The following is a 16,094-nucleotide window of genomic DNA, read 5'->3' as shown; positions in this document are numbered from 1 at the left end:
ATGACACGCTTGGTGTGACGTCATAGCCTAACTCCTGCTCCTCCCGCTAGGGGCGCTGCAGCCGAGCACGTGGTCTGACGTCACGACAGCTGAGGAGAGACGGGGCTCAACTCGCGTGGTCGCCGCGCGGCCGCGACCACCAAGGCTAACTCCTGCTCCTCCCGCTAGGGGCGCTGCAGCCGAGCACGTGGTCTGACATCACGCCAGCTGTGGAGAACCGGGGCTCAACTCGCGCGGTCGCCGCGAGGCCGCGACCACCAAGGCTAACTCCCGCTCCTCCCGCTAGGGGGCGATTGTCGTCGCGGCATTGTATAAAACAGCCCCGCTCCTCACGCCGAGGCAGTCATACAGCGAGATGCCGCCTACAGACAGGGAGGCTCGGCGGAATGAAAAGCGTAAGCTTCAGCGAGCCACCGAGGCACGCTTCGCATCTTAGGCTTAACCTTAGCTAAGCCAGGCCATTTTTTTATCACTAGGTTTGGCGAAGACGCCAGGGTCAGGACTTTCGGCATTGTCCCACAAACTGCTGAAAAATGCGGGGCGCATGGCCCTCACAAGGACTGGATGAGTAAAGTACGAAAACTGAAAGCAGCAGTTTTCATCCCCGCTGAATTATACACCACCCGTGGTGGCTCTGAAAAAGCAGGTTCGCATATTCACATATTTACGTCGTATCCTTTTTTCTATAGATGTGCCGCCAATTTCGCAACTATAGGTACAAGAATTGGGCTAGTTATGCTAATATTTTCATGCCTACCTTAGAGGGGTATTTTTTTATCAGGAAGCAATTACTATGATGAGGATTGCTGGGAAAAGAATTAATAGAGATTACCTAAATAATCTCCGATTCGCTGATGACATTGCCTCGCTTAGTCACTCAGCGGGTGAACTGCAAGTCATAAGTTAGACAAGCAGAGCAGAAAAGTGGGTCTATTAATTCATATGCATAAAACCAACGTAATGTTCAACAGTCCCGCAAGCCAACATCAGTTCACAATTAGCAGCGAGGTGCTGGAAATCGTAAAGGAATACGTCTGCTTAGGGTAGGTAGTGACAGCTAATCCCGATCATGAGACAGAAATAACTACAGGGATAAGAATGGGGTGTAGCTCATAGGGCAGTTTCTCTCAGAACATGAATGGCAGTTTACAGTATCCCTCAAAAGAAAAATGTACAATAGGTGTATCTTACCTGTACCAACTACGGGCCAGAAAAGTGGAGGCTATCGAAAAGGGTTCATCTTAAGTTAAGGACAACGCAGCGAGCCATGGAAAGAAAAATGACAGGTGTAACATTAAGAGACCGGAAGAGGGTGGAGTGGGTGAGCGAAAAAACGCGGGTTAATGACAAACTAGTCGATATCAAGAGGAAGAAGTAGGATTGGGCAGAGCATGTAAAGCGAAGGCAAGATAACCACTGGTCCCTAATGGTAATGGAGTGGATTACGAGTGAAAGTAAGCGTTGCTGGGGGCGGCAGAAGGTTAGATTGGCGGATGAAATTAAGAAGTTTGCGGGCAAAGGGTGGATGCAGCTGGCAAAAGAGAGGGTTAATTGTAGAGACATACGGGAAATTCTTTACCCTTCAGTGGTTGTAGTAAGGCTTATGGTGATGATCACTGACCTCTTTACTATGCACGTTTCATTCACGAAATTTCCTTCATTTGCCCACAAGGCGAAAAGCAATTTTAAACTTTGTTAGAGAATTTGACAGTGCTAACCAGTCCGTCAAGTTTTCACACCACTATACGCGCTCAACAGTGGATTTGCTGGCAGTCATAGTCACAGTTTACGACAGTCGGCTTGTTACCGAGCCATACCAGGTGGCCACGGATTCTCTGCGGTATTTTAGAGGAGCCACATGAGACTGTGAAAACCAGCCATCCCTTACAGGCGAGCACACAGCTTGCGGCGCATTAATTCAAGAAAGGATGAATTTAGGTCTAACTACACAGAAATAACATGCGCAGTGTTGCGACCGCAATATCCCGACAAAATCATTGATCATGCATTAGAATGAACGCGCGCAATGAACCGCGGAGAGATTCTCAATAGCTCCAATGATCATGTCAAACCCTACCCGTACTAATCTGGTTCTAACACACTCTTCCTCTGTTCATAACGTCTCGCTCATTCTAACAAGACACTATAAAGCTGAAGTGAATCCTGCATCTCTGCTTTTATGGAGCCACCGTGGGTTGTGTAGCGACGAAAAAAACATTCACAATATTTTAACCTCGCCAAAAATTAGTGTCTCTCTAAGCGTGGGCTGCGCACCCTGCAACAAGCTTCGTCATTAGGTATGCGCCCTGTTGACCGCATCGTCCAGCGCCTGCAGCACAGCCTCAGAAACTTGCATTAAAATAAAAGGAAGCCTCTATTGCGACTTCAGAACGTGCATGCGATAACTTGTTAACTGTGCAATGGTCAGCTTCAATATATCGGCCGATCGAAGACGCGCTTCCGACTATGGTTCAGTAATCATAATGCACAAAAAAATGTCCCAATTTCCCCTTATCGCGAAATGTTAACACTGCTAGTTTTTTTTTCGGTAACCTAAAAAAAACCCATCCCTTAAACAAACTTCAGCATGCACCACGCGAGAGAAGAGCGAGAGCTGTGTCTCATCTGTGAATTCAAATAGCTTCCTAGGGACTTAATGAGAGTCCTGGAAAACTGAGCTGTGTACCTAAAGAATAAATTTAGATTCAAGTGTATAATTTAGCATGGAAATTATGCTAATCTCACTTCGTAGTCAGGAGCCGCAAATGTAGAACAACACAACACAGAATGTTTTCTGTTGTTGCATTTGGGGCAAACTCTGCAGCAGTGTACCAAGCAAGAGCTCGGTAGCTCATCATTTGCTGCATTGGTTTCTGCATTACCAGTCTGAAGCACAAGAGGCCAGTGAGCAGAGCTGGGTGAATGACCACATGCAAGACCATTCCAGCGTTTTGTGGGCTGAACAAAAACTGACGTTGAAATGCTGTAACACGACTCGTGACACACATTGTTAGTTTGGCTGGTGTGGGAGGAACCATGAGTTGTAACAGATTTGGTTATGAGGTTGTACAACGTAGAAGGACCTGCAGTTTCTAAACGAATTCAAGAAATTTGAAAATTTCACTTTAGTTTTTCCACACTGGACCATCAAGAGTAATCTTCTGAATGTGAAAGGGCAAACACCAAGGACACAAATTAAGAAAGACAACACGAGCGCTAACTTCCAACTTTTAGTTGCAAGTAAGCACTCGTGTTGTCTGTCTTATTCTGTCCTTGTTTTTTGCGCTGCTACGTTAAACGCGAAAAACCAACTCGGCCAACCCCGGCCATTATTGAAGAATAATCTGAGAGATAAAAACGAACAACTTGGTTTTGAACTGATACCAGGACTTCAGCAAAGTTATATTGCTGTCATATATGGCATTGCAAACCTCCACTGAGTTAGTGCTGGGGTTTCGAAATAAATTCAGCAAGTGGTGCTTAGGAGATGTTTACGGTGAAAATATTCTAGAAGTGGGTATTCAATATTCATAGATTTCTGGGAGTCCTCATACAAGTGTTGGCGGAGAGGTTCACCGGTGAAGCGATGCGCCCCTGCCCTGCTATGGCAGGTGTTGTCATGGGTGGTGCTTGTGAGCGGGACGTTGCTCTTCGCTGACAACCTCTCGCGACCAATTATTCATATAACTTAAGCTAAGCTCTTATCAGTCAAAAAGTAATTACACTGAATGTTAGAAAAATTATTAGTACATTCCTATTAACAATGTCAACAGGCCATTTTCGTGCGTGAAGACATTGCTCCTAATGGTTCAAATTCCGGTATTAATTGCAGGACGGCATATCATACTGTCATGAACGAAGACTTGTTGCATAAAAATTGACACAGGTTTGTCGCAATTCTGACGAAGCTTATTGCAAAGTGGAAGCTGCTTTTATGGAAGTGTTTCTGCAATTCTTTACACAATTATTTGTGGAGTTCTTTTTGCAATTCATTACTTCTATTACAATTTCATTTCAATTTTTTGTTTTTGTGTTATTTTTATACATATTTACTTTTGTTTTACCTTTTTCGTTTTGAGTTCCGTATATTTTTAGTTGCGATTTTTATTATTTATTGTATCTTTTCATTTTTCTCTTTAATTTATTGACTTTCTTGTATTGTTGTGTTTGACCCGCTTTTATTTTTGTTTATTTTTATTTCCTTCCAGTTCGTTATATGTTCACGTTTTTTTATTATTTTTAAGTTGCGCTCAGCTGCCTCCCAAGGTTGTTTTGCGCACCGACATGACCTTAAACAACGGGAGCAGTAAAGCTTTTTCTCTAAAACAGTGAAGGGAAGTCGCTTAAAGTTTCTAATAAAAAATGAGGGCCTGAAGTACACAGATTTTGGTAGCCTGAGATTTAAAAAAATATGCAGAATAGTAAGGGTCACCATGGGGAAGCTAGGATTACCTGACTCCAGTTTAGCAGAGCAGGATGCAAGTTCAGGACTTCAGGGCTTCGGCGTTATATTTATGAAGAATTTTATCGCATGCTTTCTGAAAGCGATCACTTGCCGCTAAGAAAATTTGGGTATCGCAAGAATGCTTTTAAAATCCGTGCCAATTAGGAACTACCAATTTATGGGCTGCAAAAATGTGGCGGTGACCGAATACATAATTGGTTTCACGATAGGAACATGAGCTTGGGATAGATGTGGGGCAAAAGTTTCTATGTGATTAGCGACAAGAAACATCTAAGACAGGCGGGAAAAATTGGTCGACGCTTAAGTTTCGCCTTTAAGAGTGGAACGGGATAGCGTGTTGCAGCACTGCCAGGGAGTCCGCGGAACGCGCGACGCCTTGCCCGTTAGACAAATCGCTCTGGTACGTACGGAGAAGCGGACGCGCGGAGCGCCAAACCACGTAGAAGCGCTTCCAGACACCTTGCCGAAACGCGCGGGACTCAAAGTTGCAGTAGTAGTTCGTCGGTACATCGTTCTCGACAAATCCGATGCCTCGAACGCCAGCATAGCTTTCGCGCCGAACGAACGGGCAGCAAGCCGCAAGCTTCGTGGTGAACGCTCTTTGGATGTGCGCTGCGTTGTTCGCCGCTCACCGCGTGATTCCTGCGTGCCCGCACGGCCCCACTGCGCCCGAACGAGACGAGCGGGAGGCGCTGCCGTCGCGCGTTATCTGTTGGGGCAGTGGCATACATTGGGAGGAGGGATTTTTCGCTCACGGCCAACGCCACCGACGCCGACGACACCGGCTTTCCTGCGACGCGGGGCCGTTAACGCTGTCGCGTTAAAAATGTTTACATAGTAAGCGCTACATATGCACATCCACACTGTTTCGTGTACCTTGTCAAGCTGTTACCATGGGCTTGAACAGAGTGTGAGTGGAGCGAATAAAAAGTAAAGCATCACATTGAAACATCACTAACAAAGGAGGACAACACAGGTTGAATTGCTGCATAGAAGGGTAGTTGTCCTTATTTATATTATTCTTTTATATCGTAGTTTTACCACCTATATAGTGATCGTCAAAAAGCGAGCAAGGAAGGGGAAACCTCAGGGTGTCTGGCAACGTTTCGACACGGAGACTTTTCTTCGTCTGCGCAAAGCGTTCATCATTGGCGGGGTTTAAATATGGCCATCCATCTGAAGAGGAAAACAAGGTGAGGGGGAGGAGGGCATGAAATGGGAATGGTGTTATGATGGGGAAGGTGAATCTTTACCAGTCATGATGGCCGCTAAAGCTGATTAACCCGTCGGCCTGCAAAACTGAAAAGAAAAAATTGAAATGAACACTTAAGCTCTTCCTTTAGGTTATGACGCGATAGCGTAGTGAGTCAGGTTTTTCATTCTCCGCAGTGTGACACCTTTGAATGCATTTTTCATTTTTAATTGTTTCATTTCAAAACTTGATTTCTTGTCAGGTTTTAATTATTTACACTCTCTAAAATTTTATTAAGCCACGTAATCATGCGCTGGCTTTTCATTCTGAGCATTTTGACACCTTTGAACCCTGTTTTTGTTTTTTTAATTCTGTATATAAAATTAGTTACCATAATTTCATTACTCGTCATTGCCTATCACACAGCAATCAATCATCACTCACCAGAGCCAAAAATTACCATGATCTGCTTCTTTTACGCAGCCCCGCTTATAGGTCGCCGGTTTGAATTCCTGCCGCGAGCTAGGCTTTAAATTAACCAGTAAGTTTTTGCTCCACGAAACACTGAACCACCTGACACCATCTGAAATATTCTGCGGCAAACGGTCGGCATGGTACGATTTTACGCAGCAACATATGGAGCTCTCTAAGTTGAACAGCCGTCGCCATAGAAGGAAGCGCGTGCCGGAACTAATCAGTCTGCGAAAAAAAAAATTCTTATCATGCCAACCGCTTTCCGCAGGATGTTCCGGATGGTGTCATATAATTCAGCGTTTCCGCAGCATAAACTCAATTGTTAATTTAGAGCCGAGCTCGCGGTAGGGAATCGAACCGGCGACCTAAAATCGGTGGCTGCATAAAGGATCATATCATGCCAACTATTTGCCGCAGAATGTTCCGGTTGGTGTCATAAAATTCATCGTTTGTACAGCATAAATTCAATAGTTAATTTAGAGCCTAGCTCGCGGTAGGCTTTCGAACTTTCACTCCAATAGACCAGAATCTGCATTGCATTATGAGCGCATCAGCAAAATAGTCATTACAGCGTTTAGACAATTCGCATTTAAGCCAAGCCAAAGTCTGCATCCGCAACGCCTGCACAGTGATTAATTCTAGTTCAATGCAACACCGACGCACGCAAGCGACTCGCACATGCGCGTTGTCGCACGATGGATGATTGTCAGAAATGTGAGTGATGCCTTTGTAGATTTGTGCAAGGCCAGCCGAAAGTCATGCGCAGAAATTTCGCCGCAGAACGAAAAGACGCGTTGAAGTTAGCCTCCAACTCCCTGCGTGCGCCAAATTTGGAGCTGATTCAAAGTAAAAACAGTGCAACCAGCTACAGCGTGATGTGTGTGGGACCCTACGTTTTGTGCCCGACATGGAGCACGTGCGGAGCCCTGGCCCCAGGAATGAAGACCCTGAACCTGGATCCTAATCGGTTTTTGTAGGTTTAAGCGCTAACTGAAATCTTAAGGACCATTGTCCTCAGGTTGATCATTATCATCAGCCTGAGCAAGCCCACTGCAGAGAAAATGCCTCCCCCATGTCTTTCTCATTAACCGTGTCATTTGCCAGATGCACCCACCCTTTGCCTGCAAACTTCTTAAACTGCTGCGCCCACCTAACCTTCTGCCGCCCTCTGCTACGCTTACTTTCTCTTAGAATCCACTCCATTGCCCGTGAGGAACAGTGGTTATCTTGGTTTCGCATTACATGTCCTTCCGAAGCCCATTTCTTCCTCTTGATTTCGACTAGGATGTCATTCCCCAGCGTTTGTTCCTTAACCCACTCGGCCCGGTTATGTTCTCTTAACGTTATACCTGTCATTTTTCTTTCCATGGCTCGCTGCGTTGACCTTACTTTGAGCTTAGCCCTTTTCGTCAGCCTCTACGTTTCTGCCCCGTAGTTTAGTACCGAAAAGATACAGGTGTTGTGCACTTTTCTGTTTGTGAAGCCGATCACGTCAGCGATGACGAGGACATAGCAACTTTTCGGCACCAGCTTCAAACGTGGGCAGTAGAAACTTGGTCTTCGGATGCCGCGGTCACGTCGCTTTCGGAAGTGCTCCGCAACACTGGTATTTCCTTCCCGATGTGGGGCCGAGCAATAGCCTATGCACAACCGAGACCGAATGTGAATTGTTTGGTATGTGGCCCGATATCAAGTGCGAATGCAGGCCCAAGTTAACACCAATCACTTTCACACCTCTTTCCAACCATCCACCGACATTTAACCGGTAACGGATTGCAGGCTATTTTAATGCGCCCCGCCGCGGTGGCTCAGTGGTTAGGGCGCTCTACTACTTAACCGAAGTTCCCGGGTTCGAACCCGACCGCGGCGGCTGCGTTTATATGGAGGAAAAACGGTAAGGCGCCCGTGTGCTGTGCGATGTCAGTGCACGTTAAAGATCCCCAGGTGGTCGAAATTATTCCGGAGCCCTCCACTACGGCACCTATCTCTTCCTTTCTTCTTTCACTCCCTCCTTTATCCCTTCCCTTACGGCGCGGTTCAGGTGTCCAACGATATATGAGACAGATACTGCGCCATTTCCTTTCCCCGAAAAAAACCAATTATTATTTTAATGCGGCTTTGCCTTGGATCCTTCTCCTTTCTACTCCTTTAAATTTGAGAGCTTCGCGGGGAATAGCAACCTGTATTTACACACACGTCCAATGGCCTGCAGCTGGGTCATAGCCTGCTAGATATTGAATGCCAATCGAACCCAGCAATCCATGAGCCAGAATCGAATCCATGAGCCAGCTGGAAGTCACTGGAGGCGGGTGGAGCAATTGCTTAATATTCACCGCGAATATTTTCCACTTGCTTGAGTGCATAGGCGCTGCAAAAGCAAGGAGCACGTGGGGCGAACGTCTTCAAAACCATAAATAGTTTTCTTGAAGAAAAAATACATCAGTGTTGTGCACTGCTTTTACTTATGCAGGTAATGCACTCATTATGGCAATCATCTATCACTCCATCACTTCGTTTACTCTGTACAACTTTCAAATGCGATTTTTCACACCACACAAAATAATTTGACGTTCTTTGTAAATGAACATAGAAAGCCAGACAAAGCAAGTTGAAGGCCAAATCACAAGCGAACGCGATCACCTAGTTTATATCTTGTCTGCAGCAGAATAGTTGGAGCAATTATGCTATATATACAAAGACAGCCAGTAAAACCACCAAACATCCTCTTCAGAAATGCTTCACACATTGTACACTGTTGTAGCAAGGTGGGAATACCCTTCGGCTAATCGAAAACAGCGGGAAAGCTGACATATGAGTGCCCACATGTTCAATCTCCAACGATCCTTAAAACTTTCGAGTCAACAGCTGTGTGCAGCTTCTGAGTGGAGGACCAGATGACCATTAACCCTTTCTATTTCTGTGTCACTGATCTTTTAAACTAGTTTTGCTGCCCGCTCTTTGCCAACACCTCTCATGCCAAAGAATAACTAAGCAGCAAAAATCTCAAGAAATTTTAAAAATCAGTAATGATGCTGCTTGCCAAACAGATTGCATGATGGTAACGCTCACTAGTCTGCACATTCATTGGAAAGCCACTGTGGAGCGTAAAATAGTGATCTAACTACGGCTCCTTAGACCCTTTCTTTTTCAAAAACAGCGAAGTGGCGCCAACGTGCAGAATTCTTCCTTAGTTTCCTTCATGTTTTTGTTCCTGAAGGTGTGCCCTATTTGCTTCACTGAGATTCCCGAGCACATTTTCCGCTGTTAAAATAAGTAGCAGTATGGACATGCGGAGCCTCTGGGGGAATCTGGCCATTGAGTTCATCTCCTGTGAGTTAAAAATAAAATTAAGACGGTTGGCAAATGTAGTTTAATCTCCCGAAGCTGCATGAGGGTTTGTGTCATGGTAGAGCGGAGGGCTTCCGAATAGTTTGGATAAGCTGTGGTTCTGTATTTCTACTGTGTGCGATGCAGCAATGGACGGCTCCAGGTTAGCTTAGACTATGTCTGGTTATTTAACGTGGAAACTCACTTGCACTGTACGCGAGCGTTTATGTATTTCACCGCCAAGAAGGCACTTGGACTCACCTCTTATAGCGGCCTAGACAGAGACTTTTGATCAAGTAAAAGAAGAGGAAGAGGGGGTCACTTTCTTCACAGACGCTTCTTTACACAAGTTTTCATCGAGAGCCACGCTGTCCGTTACGACGCGGGGTGTGCTCTTAAGCTGCGCCTCCATCGAGTTGCCTTTTCCGGAGGTGGTAGAAGAGGCAACAATAGCGCTAACACTCACGCAGCCCAAAGTCACTGACTCGAAAAAGGTGTATAAAAGCTACAGAAAGGAGTGGGTTTCTATTGCGGCACTAGAAAAGAATCTCAAGAGTAAAAGCGACGTACCTGAAAGGAAAGCTGAGCTGATATGGTCACAGGCTCAATCTGGGCTGAGGGCAAAGAACTTGCCCGCCAGTTCGCCCGAGAAATGGAACACAGGATACAGGATGGTGAGCCACAGTCCATAATTAGTTTTAGGAACAATATGAACGATTACAAGACGAAGAGGCGGCGTTACCCCGGTACTCACAAATTGCTTAGCACACAACAGCAAGCGATCTAGAGGCAGATACAGGCAGGATCCTTACCCCACCGATACCTTCAAAATAAGATGTACCAGGAAAGTAAGAGAATGAATTAATTTCTGCAAGACTCAGAAGCCACATTCCAACACGTCATTGGTGGTGGTGGTAGTGGTTTTATAAAAATAATAGTAAAAAGGAAGGAAAAGGTTTTTTGCTAGCCCCGGCATCTGCCATCGATACAGAAGCACCTGAGCTGGGCAGCGGAAATAAAGGACAGCAGGCAGAATGGAGAAATGAAATGAAAGAGGTGAGGGGACAGGAATAGAGGACACGTGGAGAAGTAATATGTACAAACTATTTACACAATAAGAAATGTGTCCAGGTTGTGCGCGTGATTAGTTCATTTTAGAGCAATTAAATCACAAACGCGCACAGCACTGTGTTGGTTACAACTGGAGTGGGGCGTCCAGTTATAAATCGTTCAAGGTAGAACTCGCGGAGCGTTCCGTCACTGCGTGTAACTACCTGACGGAGAGCAGACGGGACGTCAAGCCGTGTGTTCGAGGAATGCACAGAGGCTCAGCAAAGTTCGCTCACAGGTGCGCGCACTGCCCTGCGGCCACAATGGCGTCTTGATGGAGTCTGGTAGTATGCCCTGCGCCCTATAGGCCGCGAGCATATCACGACGAGCATCGGCGAACGCGGAGCAGCGAAGGAGCAGATGTTCTAGTGTTTCCACTGCACCGCATCCGTCACACACATCACTCGTCGCGATTCCGTGACGCACCCGTCGTTCCCCGGGCCACACGCAGCCAATGCGCGCGCGGAGGATCATTGCACGTTGTGACCGTGTAAGTGCGCGACAGCCGGTGACACTGTCGATGCGCTCACCTCCCGCGATGCGTGAGTCGGGGTGCTGCTTTCGGAGATGGTCGTGGATGGCCGCACGCACGTCCTCCAGCGCAAGGGGCAGATCGCTGGCAGGTAGTTGGTGTGCAGCGGTCGCGAGGTCGTCAGCTTCTTCGTTGCCGGCGATGCCGCAGTGACCGGGCACCCACTGTGCACGCACGGCCCAACCTCTCTGCGCGAGGCGCTCGATGCGCGAGCGAATTTCCTGCACTAGTGGGGTACCGCGGCCGTTAGATTGCAGGCGGCTGAGGGCGGCGCGGGAGTCGCACAGCAGAGCACTCCTGGGCGGCGGAGGGCCGAGGGTGAGCAGCAGGTCCAGCCCGAGCCGGATCCCCATCAACTCCGCCGTGGTGGAGGAGCCCAGGAAGGCTGCGTGTTGCTGGCTGTGCAGTCGCAGGGCGGGGATGGTGGCTGCCGCAGCAAGGGAGCAGCTGTCGCGGGCCACTGAGCCGTCGGTGCACACGAGGAGATGGTCCTGGAGCTCCTCGTGTATGACGGCTCTGGCCAGCTGCTGCACAGCACAGAGGGGTGTGCTCCGCTTTCCCGCGATGCCGACGATCTCTCGCTGTACCTTTGAGGCAGCAGGCCAGGGCGTGCAGGAGCGGTAGGGGGGTGGGCCTTGGGTCAATTGCTCATACTCGAGCAGCGCCGCGCCCTTTCGTGAGCGCGGGATCGAGCGCATACCCTGTAGCAGCGAGTATGCGATTTCATCAAGGCAATCCACCCACTTGTTACCTGCCTCAACTACATCACACCATCTCTCCTCCTACCTTACCGAGCGATGGGAGACCTTGCTAACCAACCCCGCCCTGGAAGACCAGCTCGTTGTAATCCCCAGGGGCCAGGCGGCTGGGGAAGCATATAGGTCCAGTAAAGAGCGATCCACTTCCTTCGACATCGTCTAAGAAGACGTCCAGCTCGGCTCAATAAAGTTGTTTCTCTCTTTCTCTATGCTGGCAGGAAAAATAAAAAGGAAAGTGCAGGGGCCTGCCCACTTGCTCAGGCTGAGCCAAAACAACGTTGACCACAAGCGCTGCTCTCTTTTATTTCGACTCTCCTAATTTCAGCACGCGGCTGGCGTTTCGCTGTATATGTACCGTGTGAATACGAGCGTGTGCCGAGACTGGTGCCACTTGAAGTCGCCATTTGTGATAAAATTGTGAACCATCCATTTGGAGCAGAGGGTTCCAAATGATGTCAAAGAAACTTGCCCGAACCTGCGCACAATGTTGTTAGTCTAGTTGAATTCTGGCTTGTGCGAGGAATTCGCAAAAACGACCCTTGGTCCTCGAAACCGTTATGAAGGGCAACCTTCGGAGCGCCGTGGCGGGCTAACCGGTCGTCGCATAGAGATACGGGTGTACCAAACGAATTGTCGTTTCATGTTGTACACTTTGGTATCCGAATTGTCGATAGCATAGGATAAAACGTTTCTAACGCTCTTTATTTGATTTCGAATTCGCGAATCATTTTATATTTAGCGATATATACCAAGCCGTCGGTTGCGACTGTGTATCGGCGGCGCCGCGCCGAGTCTGACGATCCCAAAGACATTTGGGCATGCAATGTATATGAAAATGATAGGGACCGCCTGACCAAGTAAAATTACAGCCAAACTAAGCTTTCGCTTTGCAGCCTTCGCTAGTATGGTGGAGATAAACCGCAACCATTTTTTTCAGTTTGTGGCTTTGATCAACGAAGATTATTGGAAAATATTTGTTCGCGGAAGGGTACGTACTGATTAGGAAAGCAGAAAAAAAAACAACCACATGCGACCGGTAGGTACCAAGCCCACGACTTCCGAATTATTAGGCAACTATTTAATATTAATTGCCACTGGTCAGCACCACAAAACTAAAATAAAAATTTCCTATGCTCCTTAGTTTCTCTGGCTGTTGGCCTGCCTCACATATATAAAGAGCCCCGAAGTTTCCTATATATATATATATATATATATATATATATATATATATATATATATATATATATACATGTATATATATATACATGTGCGTAAATTTCCGAGACTGAGTTTATTAAAAAATGTGTTTAACAATGAAATAATTTGTGCAGCACCATATTAGAATGGTCTCCCTTGCAGTCTATACACAGCTTTCAACGCATTTTGAGGTCTTGGAAACAGTTTGAAAACACGTCTTTTGGCTGGGCTCTCAGCTCCTATGTCGGTGCGTCTTGAATGGCCTCCACGCTCATCACCCAGCAGCCATTTAGGTGTGTGCGGGGTGTTTCAGTGGTTCCCATAGATGCCGCCACCAAAGACGTTGCTTAGCAGTCGAGCCCAGGCTCTGTTAAGGCGCGTTTATACTCCGCCGCAACACGCGAGCGCTGCACTGCGACGTCACGTCAGCCAAAGCGAGAACCTCTATACTCCAACTGCGCTTCACCGCCGACGCGTTCGGTGGCTTCGGCTCACTCTGACCGCACTGGCGGAGACTTGGAGCACGCCTCTATTTCGCGCCGAGTGCGCCAGCCGCCGCCGGCCCGGCCAGACCGGTTCGCCTCCGCGGCGAGGCGCGCGTTGCGACGTCAGGTGCCCCCTCAGAGCATCGCGACGGCAAAATCACAAGTTCGCGGCCAATAAAACTTTCGCTTTAAAAGTTGCATGCACTTGTGTTCAGCATTTCTGTTAATAATAATATTAATTGGGTTTTGGTGGAAAGGAAATGGCGCAGTATCTCTCTCATATATCGTTGGACACCTGAACCGCGCCGAAAGGGAAGGGATAAAGGAGGGAGTGAAAGAAGAGAGGAACAAATAGGTCCATAGTGGAGGGCCCCGGAATAATTTCGACCAGCTGTGGGATCTTTAACGGGCACTGGCATCGCACAGCACACGGGCGCCTTAGCGTTTTTCCTCCATAAAAACGCAGCCGCCGCGGTCGGGTTCGAACCCGGGAGCTCCGGATCAGTAGTCGAGCGCCCTAACCAATGAGCCACCGCGGCGGGGCCACCATTTCTGTTAAGAAAAGGGTTTCTAGCAAAAAGCACGTTGCAGGAAAAAACAGGGTTCATCATCGGGGACAATGACTGGGAACCAATATTACTAACGTCATTCACTGAGCCTGTTTAGGCATGCTGAGGGCGTGCTGCCCGGTTTTCCTGCGCCATAGCGAAGCGTTGAACTTCCCTACATGACACTAACACCTTGGCGCCCATCTGCATGACACTGCCGTGTTTGATTTCAGTCGAACGCTCAGCCGTCAAACACACGTATAAGTTTGATGATTTCAACCCTGAGTGGAAACCCGCCACGGTGACTCAGTGGTTAGGGCGCTCGGCTACTGATCCGGATTTTCCGAGTTCGAACGCTACCGCGGCGGCTGTCTTTTTATGGAGGCAAAACGGTAAGGCGCCCGCGTGCTGTGCAATGTCAGTGCACGTTAAAGATCCCTAAGTGGCCGAAAATAATCCAGAGCCCTACACTTCGGCACCCTTTTCTTCTTTTCTTCTTTCACTCTGTCCTTTATCCCTTCCCTTACGGCGCGGTTCAGGTGTCCAACGATCTATGGACCTCCTCCATGTTTGTAAACAAACGAGGTGGCGCTGCAGTCGCTAGCGAGCTCGTGGTAGGCAAAAGGTCGGGGAGTGGCGTCGCGGATAGGTGTTGAGCGCGGGTTTTCAAGGCTTGTAGGCGCGTTTCCAGTTTCTGCGAATCATAGCAATGGTCGATGCTTCCAACTTAGTAATTTGTTGAAGTACACGAGCTCGCGTTGGCCACGTACGGCCTATAAAGAGAAATAGTTTGCCACTGTATTGTATATATGTTTAGTAGTAAACATGTAGAAAGCGTTCCTGCCGTTTATTTATGCGCTAGGCATTGAATAAAACAAGTTTTGACACACTGCACTAGCCGGAATGATTTTACTTCGGGACAATAGTGAGGGGAAGTGCTGGCCTTGTTTCGTCGGAGCAGACATGCGCTCATCGTCTGCTCACATACGTACGTGTTGCGCTGTGCGAAAAGTGGTGACAGCGTCGTGTCCCTGATCTCTTGTCTCGCTTAGCGCTGTTTTTAGCCGCATGACCACACACCAGCCAGGCCGACTTGTCCTCTTGTTAAGCTGGTCGATTTGGTGAAAATTTTTGATTTCTAGAATTATTTTTTTTCCTAGCCCTGAAGTCTAGTTTCGTGACAAAAAATTATAGCAAAATATTGAGTACAAATTTATAAATTACGCTTTTTAGAAGTGTGGTCGTCAAAAATTGTGAGGTAATTTCTTTGATTTCAGTGCCCCATTTCTTTGACCAAAGCGAAAGCGAAGATGCCATAAACGAGGGAATAAACTTTAAGGTTCGTTTTGTGACCTCTCACATTTTCTGCGACTGGATCACTCACCTTCTTAATTCGCATGAAAATCAAATGATTCCATTTTTCGCAAACTATTCCTGAGACGTTGAGGAGCGTAATAAATCTCTCGATTTTTTTTCCCTACACGTGCAGTACTGTGTTAGTTATTTCTTGTAAGAAACGTTTTTATGTAACTATGCATGCATAAGTACTGATCATATAGAAAAAGAACTAATCGCGTCATCGTACAGAACAGGGCTTTATGTACATGCTGGCATGAAAAAACTCCGCACTATCTAGTCAATTATTTGAGACCTTGGGGGGACTTGACGACGGTGTTAATTATAATTACCCAGAACTGCACCAGGTATAGCTATAAATAAAAGGAATTACTGAAACTAGCGTAGGAATTTCATATTTGCACCAAGTTTAGTTACATATCGCATGTATGAATAACGAAAACACTTTTCATGCCGCGTCCCCTCTCAATCTCGTGTCTGTTAGTAGCACGCCTGCGGCTGCTTCTTTCCAAACAAGCTTCGCGATCATGTACTACCTCATGAAACTTGACACATGCATGATGCAATGAAAAAGCATATGGCGTTTAGCACACTTAAGGTACGCTATTCTAAACACACCAACGCGACCGCGCAAGATTGACACAACTTAC

The sequence above is a fragment of the Amblyomma americanum genome, chromosome 10, assembly GCF_052857255.1.
Source record: "Amblyomma americanum isolate KBUSLIRL-KWMA chromosome 10, ASM5285725v1, whole genome shotgun sequence".
NCBI lineage: Eukaryota > Metazoa > Arthropoda > Arachnida > Ixodida > Ixodidae > Amblyomma > Amblyomma americanum.
The sequence above is the reverse complement of the archived record's forward strand: the minus strand, read 5'-3'. Positions refer to the sequence as shown.